Source organism: Nycticebus coucang, chromosome 8, assembly GCF_027406575.1.
Source record: "Nycticebus coucang isolate mNycCou1 chromosome 8, mNycCou1.pri, whole genome shotgun sequence".
Classification (NCBI taxonomy): domain Eukaryota; kingdom Metazoa; phylum Chordata; class Mammalia; order Primates; family Lorisidae; genus Nycticebus; species Nycticebus coucang.
In genome coordinates, this window is record NC_069787.1 from 74422473 (window position 1) to 74439701 (window position 17229).

Here is a 17229-nt window from a genome sequence, read left to right on the forward strand (position 1 = left end):
TCAGTGCTTGAAATTGGTCTGTTCAGGAGCTCTATTTCTTCCTGGCTGAGTCTAGGGAGAGGGTGTGATTCCAAATATTGATCCATTTCCTTCACATTGTCAAATTTCTGGGCATAGAGTTTCAGAGATGATCTCTTGTATCTCTGTGGGATCAGTTGTTATTTCCCCTTTATCATTTCTGATTGAGGTTACTAGAGATTTTACTTTTCTATTCCTATTAGTCTGGCCAATGGTTTATCTATTTTATTTATTTTTTTCAAAAAACCAACTCCTTGTTTCATTAATTTTCTGAATGATTCTTTTGTTTTCAATTTCATTGATCTCTGATTTGATTTTGGTTATTTCTTTTCTTCTACTGAGTTTAGGCTTAGAATGTTCTTCTTTTTCCAATTCCATAAGATCTCTTGTGAGATTGTTGATGTGCTCTCTTTCTGATTTTCGAATGTAGGCATCTAAAGCGATGAATTTTCCTCTCAAAACTGCTTTTGCAGCATCCCACAGGTTTTGGTAGCTTGTGTTTTCATTGTTGTTATGCTCAAGGAAGTTAATGATTTCCTGTTTTATTTCTTCCTTCACCCATCTGTTATTCAACAGAAGATTGTTTAGTTTCCATGCCTTTGGGTGGGGTTGAGCATTTTTGTTAGGGTTGAGTTCCACCTTTAGTGCCTTGTGGTCTGAGAAGATACAAGGTAAAATTTCAATTCTTTTGATTCTGTTGATATTTGTTTTGTGTCCCAGGATATGATCAATTTTGGAGAATGTTCCATGGGGTGATGAGAAGAATGTATATTCTTTATCTTTGGGATGGAGTGTTCTATATGCGTCTATCAAGCACAGTTGTTCTAGGGTCTCATTTAAGTCTCTTATATCCTTGTTTAATTTCTGTTTAGAGGATCTGTCCAGCTCCGTAAGAGGAGTGTTAAGGTCCCCTGTTATTATGGTATTATCAGACATCATATTGCTGAGACTGAGTAAGGTCTGTTTCAAGAATCTGGGAGCATTTAAATTGGGTGCATAGATATTTAGAATTGAAATGTCTTCTTGTTGTATTTTTCCCTTGACCAATATAAAGTGACCATCTTTGTCTTTTTTGACTTTAGTTGCTTTAAATCCACATGAATCTGAAAATAAGATCGCAACTCCTCTTTTCTTCCGAATTCCATTTGCCTGAAAAATTGTCTTCCAACCCTTGACTCGGAGCTTTAATTTGTCTTTTGAAGCCAGGTGTGTTTCTTGCAGACAGCAAATGGATGGCTTGTGTTTTTTAATCCAGTCAACCAATCTATGTCTCTTCAGTGGGGAATTCAAGCCATTAACATTTATTGAGATAATTGATAAGTGTGGTAGTATTCTATTCGTCTAATTTTGTGAGAGTCCATTGCTTAGTTTTATCTTTTGCATCAGTGTGGAGGTTTGGTTCTGTCCTTTAATTTCTGAGTTCTTACTTTGCTGCTGATCCATTGTGGTGGTCAGTGTGCAGAACAGGTTGAAGTATTTCCTGTAGGGCTGGTCTTGTTGTGGCGAATTTCCTCAATGTTTGTATATCCGTAAATGATTTGATTTCTCCGTCAATTTTGAAGCTTAGCTTAGCAGGGTACAGAATTCTGGGCTGGAAATTGTTCTGTTTAAGTAGATTAAAGGTAGATGACCATTGTCTTCTTGCTTGAACAGTTTCATTAGAGAAGTGTGCTGTCAATCTGATGGATTTGCCCCTGTAGGTCAACTGGTGCTTACTCCTGGCAGCTTGCAGAATCTTTTCTTTTGTCTTGACTTTGGACAGGTTCATCACAATGTGTCTTGGAGAAGCTCGGTTAGAGTTGAGGCAACCTGGGGTCCGATAGCCCTCTGAAAGCAGTGTGTCAGAATCTTTGATGATATTTGGGAAATTTTCTTTTATAAATATTCTTTAGTATGGCTTCCATTCCTCTGGGGCATTCTTCTTCCCCTTCTGGAATTCCTATAACTCGTATGTTGGAACACTTCATAAAGTCCCATAATTCTGACAGTGAACGTTCTGCTTTCTCTCTCTTCTTTTCTGCCTCTTTTACTATCTGAGTTATCTCAAAAACTTTGTCTTCTACCTCTGAAATTCTTTCTTCTGCATGGTCTAACCTGTTGCTGATACTTTCCATTGCATCTTTAAGTTCCCTGATTGACTGTTTCATTTCCTTCAGCTCTGCTATATCCTTTTTATATGCTTCATATCGTTCATCTCTGATTTGATTCTGTTTTTGGATTTCCTTTTGGTTATTTTCCACTTTATTAGCAGTTTCCTTCATTGTTTCCATCATTTCTTTCATTGTTTTCAACATGTGTATTCTAAATTCCCTTTCTGTCATTCCTAACATTTCTGTATAGGTGGAATCCTCTGCAGTAGCTACCTCATGGTCCCTTGGCGGGGTTGTTCTGGACTGGTTCTTCATGTTGCCTGGAGTTTTCTGCTGATTCTTCCTCATGGGTGATTTCTTGTATCTGTTTCCTTGACCTAATTTTCCTTTCACTTCCTCTTGCTCTTTAAGTTTTCGTGCCTGTGGAAGTTGCGGGCGGGTTTAGACGGATTGAACACACGCGACCACTTGCCGGTTTTCCACTGTTTTAGTCCTCCTCTTGGGGTCCAGAAGTCTCTGACTGACTCCCTGTATCTTCTCAGGGGTGATGATAGGCAGATCCCACCAGCCAGAGATGCCTGGAGTCCTATATTCCCAGACTCACGGTGCCCAGATGCAAGGAAGCTGTTACTCGGCTGCCATCTTGCTCCGCCCCCCTGAATTAGTAATTTTTAATTAAAATTTTTAAATTAGGCTCAGTGCCTGTGGCTCAAGTGGCTAAGGCACCAGCCACATACACCTGAGCTGGAGGGTTAGAATCCAGCCCGGGCCCGCCAAACAACAATGACGGCTACAACCAAAAAAATAAAAATTTTAAATTAAATAAAAAATATTTTAAATTGTAGATACATTTTAAAACTTTGCATGATTCAAACAAATGACATCTACAGGCAGAATTCAGCTCACACATTGCTAGTCTGAGCCTTTCACAAGCTTGCCTTTATGCACTCCTCACAAGTACCCCATCCCTTCCTGCAGTGTGCAGAGAACAAATGTGAGGCTCATAGAAAGTATAATGTATGGGGCAAGTTCACACAAATAATAAGAAGCCAACCCAGGGTAAAATCCAAGTGCAATTAGCCAAATTAATATTCTTTTTCCCAATGAGAAAAGTCCATTGCATGGCAATGATGTTAAGGTTGCTAAATTAAATTGCTTACATCATACTGACAGGTGTGTTGAAGGTAGAAGAAGTATTTGCATTATTCACTAAGGAATTCTTTTTTTGAAATTGGTTTAACATTTTGTACCACAAATAAAAAAACATCAGAAACGGATGCTCCCTGATTCTTCTGACAATAATAATCAGTGTAAAGACATAACAAATACACCAATCACTTCATCTCAGATGATCCAAAGACCACAAAGGCACATGATTAGAAATTACATCTGATAACAAGTGACAAGTGTTTAATGGAACAAATTTGTGGAGAGTTAGGTTCCCACCTTCTTGGTTTTGATCGCACAAAGCTTTTCAGATGTTTAATCTCACTATAGTTTTCCAGATAGTTTAAACATAACTTCAGTGAGATTATCCAGGTTTAAACTCACTTTATCTGAAACCCTTCCCTCTTCTGACAAATGAAGAGACATGAAAGAAATTATTTGTAGAATACATAGAATTGCTAGGAAATGCTTATTGCTTTGTTCATAATATCCCAACATGACATTAAAATACATCTTGTCTTTGAAGAAAAGTGAAATTATTTGTAAATACAAATGAATAAAGCTGATAAATTACATGTGAGAAAAAGAGATGATCTATTTATTTAAAAATTATTTTTTAAGATTTTGTTTTCTTTCTAATGGAAGGGAGATTCCAGCCCTTCAAAAATGCAGAGCCAGGAATAGGCTTTTGGTATTCTCTAAAAATCACAAGATTCTCTTACAAGATACTTGTTTGCTTCACACCTTTTTGTGGCTTTAGGTGCTTCAGTTACAACTTTGCATTTGTTGAACTATTGGTTAATATGCATAGAAAAGTAGGATATGTTAATATTATTTTATGTTCTAGATATTCAGTGTTCAGCAGGACACGTGGAACTATATTCAATGCAAATTTGTTTTCCAACCCTGCTAACCAGTGAAATGTCCTTTTGTCCTTCCTTTTGGTTTTTCTTCTCAATCTGCTCAACTTTTCATAAGTACTTTTATAAAGAACTTGCCACGTACACTGTCTTCTTTCCCAGGATGACTCAGACCTTGACATCAAACCAAGAATGTTAATTATGTTCCCTTCAAACTGTTTACTACAAGTATTAGCTTAGACTTGAACATAACATAAACATATTTATTAAGTGCATAGTTTCACACTTTAGGCACTCTATAGTTTCATAGGCAAAGAATATTAGGCACTTAATCTTAAAAAAAATAAAAAATAGAAGACTTAAAAACAACTAAAAGACATAGACCCTAAAAGGAGCTGTTACTTTGTTAATGTTGCCCCTGAGGAAAATAAGTCATTACATGCACCAATTCCAAGTTCATTACTATACAGAGAGCTGAGGGAAAAAAGAAAAAATATAAATTATATATAAAATATATTTGTATGTATATAAACATGTGAGATTATCTCCTTCTGATGGCTTATAATCTATAAATAAACTTGATGAAATTAAAAAGGAGAATAAAATTATTTTCAAATGCATGTATGTCTTGTTTGGATTTTTATTTAAAATAGTGGTAATTCTCTTACATAGATTTGGAAACTAAACTAAGGCCAGTGAAATACTACCAGATTATTTCAGAGGAATTGTTAATGGTTATATCATGGAGCTTCTAACCTGTATGTTTCAGTTCAAAAATATGGCAGAATAGGTGTGGTGCCTGTGGCTCAAAGGAGTAGGGCACTGGCCTCATATGACAGAGATGGTGGGTTTAAATGCAGCCCTGGCCAAAAACTCCAAAAAAAAAAAAAATGTGGCAGAATAAGAAATTTTCCTACAGGAAAACTGGAAAAATTCTTTTGCTAATAACCATATGTAATAATTACAGAATCAAGACTATTCTGAGGAGCTTCCAATACTAAATTTCACTGTTTTCAAATGTTTATTACATCAAATGGCTATGCTAGATCCTTAAGGAAAAATAGCATTTTGATAACCCTAAACAGCTCTCCCTGAATGGAGCCCATCATCCAAATGGGAAATTGAATTATGAGGAAAATCAACGAGTGTACCCCTGGTGGTGAGAGGGAATGCATTCTAAGTGAGACTCTCCTTTTGTGGTAGGGGTGTTTTCAAATCCTGCCTCAGTAGGACATGTCATGGAGAAGCAGCTGCAAACATTAATCACTAAGACACCTACACACTAATTACATGTCAGAGTTTCAAAATACATTTACATTCCGCTGTCCTTGGCTTTTGCTCCACATGTAATGCCATCTTCCAATTGTGTGTAGTATTACTCCAGTTGACCACTGGGCAACTGTCAGTTCTGTTTTTTTTTTTTTTTTTAAGACAGTCTCACTATGTCGCCCTCGGTAGAGTGCTATGGTGTCATAGCTCGTAGCAACCTCAAACTCTTGCCTCAGCCTTCCAAGTAGCTGGGACTACAGGTGCCCACCACAATACCCAGCTATTTTCTTGTTGCAGTTGTCGTTGTTTAGCTGGCCTAGGCTAGGCTTGAACCTGCCAACCTTGGTGCATGTGGCTAGTGCCATAACCACTGTGCTACGGGTGCCAAGCCCAACTGCCAGTTCTTATTCTTCACTCATATCTCTACTAGTATTTCCCTTCTTGTTCTTGTTGACTACAAATGTTCCTGATATTTTCTGTTGACTAACCGGCATTTTTGGCGAACATCATTTCCCAGCACATTTCTGACTTTCAACTTTGTTTATCATGTCCCTCCTTAAACATAATCTTTTAGTTTTAATGTAGTAAAGTTCATTATTTTTTTGCTTTATGATTTGTGATGGAGGAGTGGGTCTTGTTTTAAGAGCACTTTCCCATTTAGAGAATGTCACAAAGATCTTGATCAGCTGATCCCTCCTTTTTAGTTCTTATTTTTCAAATTGGCTAGGATTCAATTCTTCCATATGAATTTTAAAATAAAGTTGTCACTTCTTCAAAAAGAATTCTTGCTGGAATTTTCAAATTATAGACCAATTTTGGAAGAAATAATATCATTGTAGTGTTAAGTCATTGAAATTAAACTTTCATAGCTCTCCATTTATTCAATGCCTCTTTGATGACTTACAGCACAGCTTAAAAATTAACTCCCTAAGAGGTTTTCATTGCTTTTTGTTAATTCTTAAGTATCGTGTATTTTTATTAGTATTAGAATGGCATCTTATATTTGCTTATACTCTCCCATTATCGCTGTGAAAGGAATATTAGTTTCTGACAATCTTATCTTCTGTGACCTTGCTGAACTCTCTTACTCCTTCTAATAATTTCTATATTTGGGTTCTATGTAGATGATTAGGTCATGTGCAGATAGTAATATTTTTGTCTTTCCCTTTCCTACACATGTAACGTTTAGTTCTTTAATTGGACCATCTCCAAAACCATGTTGAACAGTAATAGCGATAAAAAGCAACCCTCGTCTCTTTTCTAGTTCTAAAAGAAAATATGCCTAAAGTTTTTCTGTTATTTTTGATGTTTGCTCTAAGTTTTTTATGTATAAATTTTATGAAAAAATGTATTTCCCATCTGGGCATTGTGGCAGGTGCCTGTAGTCCCAGCTACTGGGGAGGCTGAGGCAAGAGAATCACCTAAGCCCAAAAGCTGGAGGTTGCTGTGAGCTGTGACACTACGGCACTCTACCGAGGGTGACCAAGTGAGACTATCTCTAAAAAATGTACTTCCCTTCTAATCACAGTTTTCTGAGAGTTTTTCATGTTAATAGCTATTGATCTGTAACATTTTGCATATAGCAGGTGAAACATACAAGTGGATGTTTTCTTTAGTCCCCACTGTGGATATCAGGGGCAGGCAATTGAGGCACATAGACCAAAAAGTTCACTTTTCCTTACATATCACATCCTAGGTGTTCATACTCCTTACCCTAGGGCCAAACCTCAGTCCCAAACCTGGTGGTAATATACATAGATCTTCTACTGGTGAACCTTCTTTCCATTCCTTGAATAACGCTTCATTGATCATGATGCGTTTTTAGCATCCTGTTAGTTCCAGTTAGTTATTATCTTATATAAAATGTTTGCACCTATTATCCTAAGTGAAGTGTTCTCATAATTTTATTTCATTTATAGTCCTCATCTAGTTTTGGAACTGTAGCCTCTTAAAAGGAAAATAATTTACTTTGAATTCTTATATTTTTGGAAGACTGTCTAGGTTACAGGTAATAATCTGCTCCTCTGAATATGTTCATGTCTGGAACATATTATGGTGTGTAAATTTGAGCAATTCGTTTTTATATCTCTGGACCTCAATTTTCCCCTTCTGAAAAATGGAGATAGTGAAATCTATCTTGTAGCTTTATGGAGAACACAAAAGAACTTTTAAAAAAAGTATATAGCCCTGTATTGGATCCAATGAGGATGTTTAACAGATAGCAGATTGACATGTAAGTGGGCTTCACAGACTTCATGGACCAAGTTTTTGTCCTCCCCCACCCACTTACTTTTCTTGTTTCACACCATGCTGTACATTCTCTAAAATTTACTTTTACTTCATCAGTTTTATAAATACCTGTTAACTTCCTTCCATTTCAAATACAGTCCCATTCTGGCAACTTCCAGTTAATTACTTTATATTGAATGTAGTAAAATAATGTGTTTTTTTTTTATTTCAGAGTGATATGAGTAAAATAATATTTTTAAAATTCACTAATGTGCTTTCCATTTAATGTATTTCCTTTTATCTCATGAGTCTTCTCCTTTTCAGGCAGATATTTAGAAAGCTATATGGTAAACTTTTCCTTACTCCAAGGAAAGACAAGTAAAAATGAAGGTGTTTATATATATATATATGTTTATATATATATTTATATATATAATTTTATCTCTTAAAATAGTTGTATGCATAAAGTATACAGTAGAACTGGAAAAAGATGGATATTATGAGACTAACCATAAAAAATTCACCTTTCCACCTTGAAGAGTTGAAAGGATTGAGTGTTAAGAAAGAGAGAAGAGGCAGTGTGGACCACTGATACATGGGTTAGGCTGGAGCCTGCCTCTCATCAGGCACCAATTTGGGGTATAAAGATGTGACAGAAAGCTCAGACAATTATAGATCTTCCAATACAGGGGTAACCTGTGCTTTCTTTTCCAGGTAGATCCAGGCAAATGGCTAGATAGCAGAGCAGAATGGCTGGGAGGGATGTCCGGTGATGGGGTATGGACAGCCTCACAGTTGCACACTGCACCAGTATGACACGGAGCAGCAGTCATATGTCTGCAGTAGATGTATGTCTTTAAGAAGAAATGATGAAGGGCTGTAGGCGACCAGACCAAGTTTCCCAGCCATGTGGTGGCCCAGATTGGAAAATGATTCCAGAATCCAACAGGGGTCAGAGAGTTAGATGGGAGACAACTGGTCTATTAGGTTGGAGCCTGGGTATTGAGTTGAAGACTGGTTATTGGGACTAACTCAGAAGGGAATTTAATAGATCAGCACCTAAAAATAGATGGGAATGAGGACATCTCAGACGGTGCCAGCAGATAGCTGATGACCCAGCCTATATGTTTCCTTTAAGACCTTAACATTGTTATGGAAGCCAACCAGAACTTAGACACCACTCCAAGGAAAAGGCAAGGAGGAGAAATTGATCAAGCTAAAATTTCTACCAATTGGCTAGACGGAGAATATAATGGGATTATGTTTTATATGGAAAAGTTATGTTTCTTGCATGCTTGTGTTTGTAAAATGAATATTCTACCCACTACACACTCATGTCACCAAATTTTAAAAGTGCTTGCCAGAGATATTGCAGTGTATTCTATTGGGACCATACCTACTGCTATTGTGACCTCTAGCCAGCTATTTAAACTCTCTGTCTCAGTCCCTATATGTGTAGATGGGAAGCATGGACTTTATTGTCACTTTTTTAATGATAAAATGAAAAAATGTGTTCCACCACGCCTAGTATCTGATTGGCATTCAATGTTTGCCATTTTGTTTCCTATCTCCAACCCCAGAGATAAAGTGTGGGAAAAAACAGCTACAGAAATTAAAAAGAAAACAAAGAACTTGGGGGAAGGTATTTGTCAGAAGATCATTACAACTGTTACTGCTAATTACGAGACTACGTGTGCATGTCCCAGGCAGGGACTGCAAACAGCACCATTTTCAGCTTGATGCACACTACAATTAGTACGGCCAGGCCTGTGGATGAGCCACAACTCCAAACTCTTGTCAGCCTTTGTTATCCTCATTTGCAGAATCTTGGGCATCAGCCATATGAGACTATGCCATTGTTATTCTTCTGAAGGAAGATCTATCCTAGTTAATAGTCATTTCCTATAATATGCTATCACAAATTAAGCCACATGAAAACAAGAGCTGGTTTTATGTGTTTTTTTCTTTTTTGTCCTTCTGAGATTCTGAACAGAAAAACTATGGAAAGTTGGCTGACTTTGTTTTCTTCAACTTATGATTTGATAATGTTCCTGTAATTAAATACCACATGAATCCATGCTCAAATTTTAGCATTAAATTTTTTCTCTAAGTTTTATATAGTATTTCAGTGTCAATAGTTCTCTATAGAAATATGGTAGGAAAACTATTTACACTTACCTGCTAACACTTTATGGGAATTGATGAGTGACAGCAAGGGAGATTGTTCTGGAACTGCTTAGCAGTTTTGGAGAGCTTTGCTTGTTCTTATCTATAAAAAGAAGAGTGAAGCTAAGTCATCTCTTATTACACAGAACACATATCATACATTTTCTGGAATAGACTCAATTTCAAACATTCTATCCCTTTGGTCCCATAAGTACATTCATTCTTTTCAGACCAAATGTTCAAAAAAGAATCTCAATTTGCTTTAAAGATTATTGCTGGGTAAAGAGTCTATTGTTCTGTTACAGACAAGAAAATGAAGTGTCTGGGAAGAGGAAATAGAGTAAAAGTGTTGGGGGTAAAAAGAAGATTAGAAGGTGAACTATTTCCTAAGGGAAGAAACGCCCTCTGTAAGGGAAGCTGGGCAAACAACAAAAGCAACTTCAATTTCCTTACAATTTTCCTTAGATTTTCCTGGTTACTCTCTAGCAGACGTGAACAGATATGTGCATATTGATTTCAAGATCAGGGCAACAGGATTCTTTCTGTTTAATTATGTCCTTGTAATTTAAAAATTAAGTGCTTTGGTAAGTGCTATAAGCACAAAAGAGGGTATTTAGTGCTTTCAGAATCAATGGTAAGTTCAAGGCCGATGGACCCCAAGGGGTGAGCATAGTGCCTGGCATGTAATAGATGTTCAGTATGTACTTCCTAAATGAATGGTTGAATATGTAGAAGATGGCTGAGGACTAGCCTTGAAAAACACTGATAAAAGGAAAGGGTACAGGGAAGGGAAGGAGTATTGGCTAGCTCTGTGTCCTTCTTCACATTCTGTAGGTACATTTTCTTAACCCTACTGAGAGGACTTCTACCAAGCAGAAGTCTTGTTGCCCACAGTTAAAATGATTTCCCAGGTCAAGGGTAGCACCCTCGAGTTGGCTTTTTCTTCTTTCATGTTTTGCTCTTCCAACTCCCCCTCCCCATATTCCTTATAATCTTTCCCCCAGATTAATCTTAACATATAAGCTATTGTTTTACCATCAGCTTTTCAGGGGGAACTATGTTAAGGTGAGATTATCACTGAAAAACAAACTCATAGAAAATGAGAAAGTGTTGGTGAATAAATAACACTTTGAAATCCTATGTAGAGGTCCAGCAGGATGAGGAAATTTGGAGACCACTGTTAGTTCCCTGGGAAGGGGGGCAGGTAAGCAAGGTAAAAATGGATTCCAGAGAAAAGGACAGGAAGGAAATAGAGAATGTTCCGACTGGCTGGCCGCTGGACAGATATACAAAGAACAATGACAAAAGACAGATATTTCAAGAAATAAATACATTTGAATGGGTAAGTGCTATAAATAAGGTGCCCATATAGGGATGTGTGTGCCACTTTTGCTGGGGAGAAAACACAAGAAAGCAATTTTTAAGGCTAGTTTTTTCAGGAGGCTACAGCAAACTCCAGAAAACACCTTTTGCAAAAACACTAAGTTCTGAAAGAGCAGAGTATGTTTCAGAAAGTTCAAGTACAGCATCCTGGCTGGAACACAGACTATGCTGATGGTTAGAGATGACGCTGAAGGCATAGCAGGGCCAGGCTGTGGTGGACTGTCTTACAGGGGCTGAATCTTCTGCACTGCATTTAAGGAGTTTTCTTTTGCTAGTAACAGGCAAATAATGGAATAAAGAAGTAGTGCCATTATTACCCCAGTGTCTCCTAATATTGGGGGGTCCATAATCAACTATCTCCAAATATATATTTTTACTGTCGGTTTGGGTTAAATCAGAATCCAAATAAGATCAATATTTAAAATCTGGTTGGTAAGTCTCTTACGGCTTTTTAATCTAGAGGAATAGCTACCTCACTTTTCTTCCTCATATAATTTATTTGTCTCAAAATTGAATACAAACACTTAAGGTCTGAATGCTGAATAGTCAAGAAATATTGATTATATAATTTCAATATTTTCAAATTGTTTTTTTTTTTATTAACCAAACATAGTCATTTTAAATGATTGATGGGCCCTAAGGAAAGAAGCCTTATTATATTTTGGGACAATAATGTTAAAGCTTTCACTGGCGTGTCAAGCCAACAGTCGCAAGATGTGCTCATGAAGGAAAAGGCGAACTTCAGTATCAAGAAGGAATCCACATCTGCCCTACACCAACCCCATCTGTGTGCTGACAAACAAGCATTCCTGTATTTCTCAAGAACTTGAAGCTGTTCATCAAATTCTCCAAGACATGGAGTTCCACGCTTTTTATCCGAATTCTGTATAATGCATTCAAGACAACTCACTGACATGGGGGAAGACCAGGTGGAAGTGGTGGTTACGGAGGAAAATGTGCTCAATAGCTTTTATCTCATATTTTGCTACAAATGATGAAGAGGAAGATTGCTATGCAAATAATGAGTATGAACCCTCAGTCCTGGAGGATCCCTTATACTGAATGGCAGCAGGCAGTTCAAACTTTCTCTGCCAGTTTGGAAATAAGCCTGCTATGTGACATTCTCAGGAAAACTTAAAGCCAAGCAGAGGTTGCTTCAGGCCGTCAGCAGCTATATGTACTACTGGAAGCATATCATTCCTGTTCCTGCAGCCAGCCCATTCACAAATTGCTACTTAGCAGCCTCTGGCACAGGCAAGCCAGCCACATGGAACCCCTCCCAGGTGAACTCACATTCATCAAACCCAGACCATTCTCACTGGAGTCTTCAGTTAACGTTTCACATAGCAAACGCTCTCCTGAGTCTTCTGACTATATCATATCATTTTAAACTTGCATTCGGATAACAGAAACCAGAAATGCCAGCCGCTTTAAGTAGATAAAAATGTGTTTTTCTTTTCCATGTAAAATAATTCTGAATTAGATAGTCAGGGCAAATACGGTAACTTCAGAGTGCCAGTGGAGGAACCAGTGTTCTTCTATCATCCTGTTATTTATAAACCAGGGGTTTTCAGCACTGGAAGTCCAGAAATTTCTGGACTTTCTCTTTCCCCTTTCACTTGTACTTGCAAACCAGCCCATTATTTTTCTGAGATCACCTCTTTATTGTAAAACTCAGCCACTACCACCAAGTCAGGATATAGATATTCTGATTTTGAATCCTTTACCTAAGGCCACAAGCTCATTTGGCTTATTGTCTGCCCTCCAAATGATCACTGACAGGACTTTACAAAAGGCGTTACTGCTGCATAAATTACGTGCCATGCCATCTTTGTATCTTTCATACAGTTTCCTTGACAGTCTCTGACCAAAGATGACCTCTGTACCGCCTGTTTATTTGTTTTTTATCTTTTTCCCTCGATGACTTACTCCTAGATGCTAAAGTATTTGTCAGAATAGATTAGCAAAGCTACTCTAATAAACAACCTCAAAAATGCTGGGGCTTAAAAGTCAAAAATGTTATTTTGTTCTGATTCTATATCATGCTGAGGCTGAGCTACATATTTGTTTCAACTCAAGACCCAGACTAAATGAACAGTTCCCACCCAGGAAGCTGTTCAGGACAAGGTAGAAGAAAAACATAAAAAGTGATGACTTCTAAAGTTTTTGCCAGCAAATCAAATACATCACTTTTGCTCTCATTTCATTGATCAGATTCTCACGTCCCTGGAGTAGAGAAGCACAGTCCTTTCCTAGGGAGTAAGACCACAAGCACCACAGCTGGGCTTAACGTCAACGGGGCAGGATGTACAATCGGTCCTCTGCACCTGAGTGCCCAACCAACCACAGACCAAAAATGTTTTCAAAAATATAAAAATAAAACAATAATTAAATGATACAAATTGTAAAGCAATACAAGAAAGCAACTTTTTACATTGCATTTATATTGTATTAAATACTATTAATAATCTACAGATTATTTAAAATACACAGGAGGACATGCATAGGTTACAAGCAAATCCTATGCCATTTTATATAGGAAACTTTAAGCATCCTCGAATTTTGGTATCTGCAAGGGATCCTGGAACCTACCCCTTGTAGCTACTCGGAACAACTATATAATCCTTTCACATGCACGGGAAAGCAGATAAGAGTGTCCACAGTGAGCATTTTTTAGCCCTTATTTCAGTACACCTCGGCCTCACGTACTGCTGCCAGCATGGAGCCTTGCCGTGCATGTTTATGACAAGTTCATAATGCCAGGGAATTAATGTTCACTCACCACTCACCTAAACAGCCTTCAATCAATAAATTTTCTAGCTCCTTGGTCTTTCAGGATAACTCTGAGGTGCGTGGCTTATACTGGCGTGAGTTCCAGTTGCTGCCCGCAGGTGTACTTTGCTTTATTTCATGTTCTGTGTCAGTTTCCCTTCTGTTTCTATCTTGCTTTTCATTCCCATATTGTTTACTGTGATCACTTCCTAAATAAACTACTTACACTTGAATCCTTGCTTCAAGCTATCCTTCTGGGGGAACTTAAACTAAGATAGAGGGACAGAATATATGTAGAGCCATGATACTATCTGCCACAAAGCGAAGAACCTCTTTTGCAGTAATTAGCAGGCTTTGCCAGAAATTCCATCACAAGAATCCACCCATCTTTCCCATGCTTCTGTTCTCAAATTAATTAATCTCCTGGTCAGACTAGAACGTCATTTTCCAGAAGGGATAAGGACTCCTGAAATAGATTAGTTGCTTTCACTTATGGGCCACAGGAAGTAAGGGCAGTCAATTGCTCTAAGCTGGCTTAACTACCCTCCCTTTCACAGGACCTCTGAAGTTTTTGCACATGGATGCTGCTCCCTGCCCCAAACTGCTGATACTGTCTGTACCACACAGGAGTGGGTGAGAACAGGTGCATCCAAGTCCATTTCTGTGACTTCCTCCCTGGATCCCTTACTATATCACTAAAGCTCACCTCTTTACGAAACCAACTCGTCTATGAATCCTGCATTAGATAAGCCTCACATATATGCAAAGCACTTTATGAACGTATGTGCATACGCAAACTAAAATAGGGATACAATATCTTAGTTTTCTGTTTTTCTTTTTGGGAAAAAGAAAAGGACAGGAAAAAAAAAGAACTCTCCAAATTCTTTTTCATTCTCTCTCTCACACATACAAACACATACAAACCAAAGTGTCTGTTTGATACTCATCATTTCATGTGAATGACTCTGTAATAAATAAGCATGATAATTTTTTATAGGAAAATGTAAAATATAACTGAATCTGGTCCTTTTGATATAAAATATTTTCTTTTCTTTAGAAAGACATAAATATAAGGAGATTTAAAAAGAAAAACACAAAGACAGAAAATTCCCATTCCATACCATCCAGAAACCAGGACTTGTTTAAGAAATGTTTTAAAATTCATTAATTTGAAATGATTGATGTGACCTATAACTGTCCTCTTATTGAAAAAGGAGAAAATCATAGTAGCTATAACACAGGGAGAAGAAACTTACCTATGCTAACTGTGATCATTACATTAAAACCGCAGATGTTGGAGTTGTAACAAACTGGGAAATGGTTATTCTTATTTTCTAATTAAAAGACGGAGTTTACATCTAAAGAAAAAAAGTTTTCATTTTTTTTCTTTTTTGCTATTGTCTTACATTTTTACTTATTTGTCTACTAAGTATTTTCCATGCTGTCTTCTTGGTGTAATCTCTCTAGGGGCCTCCATGGGGAGCCATCTGTGATACAGAAGCTGATCCAGAGCTAAGTTTCCAAGCTTTAGTCCCAGCACAGAGAAAAGAGTATGATGATTCATGGTCCTCCAGTCTAAACAAGCTGGAGGATGCAGGGAACAGCTGGTAATTCCAGTTTCACATGACCTTGATAAAGCCTGAAGATTGTTATGATTTCCTTGGAGAGAGGTCCTCAGAGGAAAAAGTTAACAGAGTTCACATGCAAGGGTATTTGTGGATTGATGACAGAGTGCGAGAGCTGGCACACTCTAATGCAGAATCTGCATTAACAGATCTCACCTGTCTTGCATTAGGGACACCAGACTATGACTCTAGAGAAGTAAAATTAATGATTTAAAAATGGATGGTTTGGCAAAAGATGGGCAACATTTAAATTTTATGAAGTAAAGATTTAAGAAAATCCAAATTTTTTAAAAAATAGTACTTATTGGTGCCACTATTTTTTAAAAAAGGAAGGACATTTGAATCATTCCCTCAACTGACTCCACATTGGCTTATAAGAAATGATCAGTATGGTCCTTATTGTTCAGGACTGAAATCCCCAGGCTGGCGACCCCATGACAGCCTCAGTCTGGGCAGAGACCTGCACCAGGGAATCACTGCTGGCAGATCCCAGTGGAGAGCTGCTGCTTCTCACAAGGTTTTCAATGAGCTTCAGATGGCTTAAACCTCACCCCCAAAGCTCAGGTCACTACACCTGAACTGCACAAATTTGTAATTACCTAAATTCTTTGGCAATGTATTTCCTTGGTAGAATAAAAAGAATCCATGTTCTTTGTAGACTAAAGGTCTCTTAGGGACATGTTGATCTACCGCAATGTTTGAATCTTATTTGGATCTCAGTTAATACAGAAACTAATAAAAGACTGCATTGTGGGAAAACTGAAAATTTGAATACTAGCTGGATATTAATTTTTAAATTATTTTAAAATTTTATGGTTATACTAAAAATGCCATCCTTTATATCTTCAATATGAATGAAGTGACATGGTATGGTATCTAAATATGTTTCAAAATAATTGAATAGGGATGGTGGGATGCAAAACATATTGCCTTTTAGTTGATTATTATTAAGCTGATTGATGGGCACATGGGGGTTCATTATGTAAGTCTCTCTACTTTGCTATATGTTTGAAGTTTTTTGTAAAAAAAAATAGTTTAAATATTCATAAGGTAAAAAGTAATCCCTGCCTCTTATTAATTCTAATTCTAGAATTATCTGCTTTTAGGTGTCGCCACACAGATATATGATAATGACTAAAAACAAATTCAGTGGGCAAAGGGCTTTGCTTTACAGAATTACAACAATTTAGATGAATATTTGATCTATATTTCTTATGATATCCCTCCTTCCCATCCCCATGCTAAGCAGAACATATATTTTAAAATATAGCCAATCTTTTCTCTATTAGAAGAACTTGAGCCAAACATGAGCTGAGGGGAATGGCTATTTGGTAAAGTACCTTTCTTGAGGACAAGGCAGTGTGTATCATCCGTCTCAGTTTAATGAGTCTGGCATGAGAACTAATTCAGTAAAAGACTGAAAACAGGTTTTCTGCAGAAAACAAGAGATTTTGCTGGCTCTTTACACGAAGATAAGATTTTGTTTTTCTCATTTAAAAAAAAAGTCCATAATATACGCTGAAGTATATAGCGGGGAAGCAACAGGAGGCCTAGAATTGTCATTAAAATACTCCAACAGCATAAACTAATTAAATAGAGACAGACAGGAAGAAATGTGGCAAATGCAGCAAAATCTCAATAACTGCTGAA

General features: G+C 37.3%; 1 long non-coding RNA gene across 2 annotated transcripts in view; it reads right to left on the bottom strand.

The window, feature by feature from the left end:
* The window catches only part of LOC128592240 (uncharacterized), a 150601-nt gene that overhangs the window by 81100 nt on the left and 52272 nt on the right, over positions 1-17229 (bottom strand). For both annotated transcript variants that reach the window (XR_008381812.1, XR_008381811.1), the window contains exon 2: positions 9812-9902. This is a non-coding gene — a long non-coding RNA (uncharacterized LOC128592240). The remainder of the gene's footprint in view (positions 1-9811; positions 9903-17229) is intronic.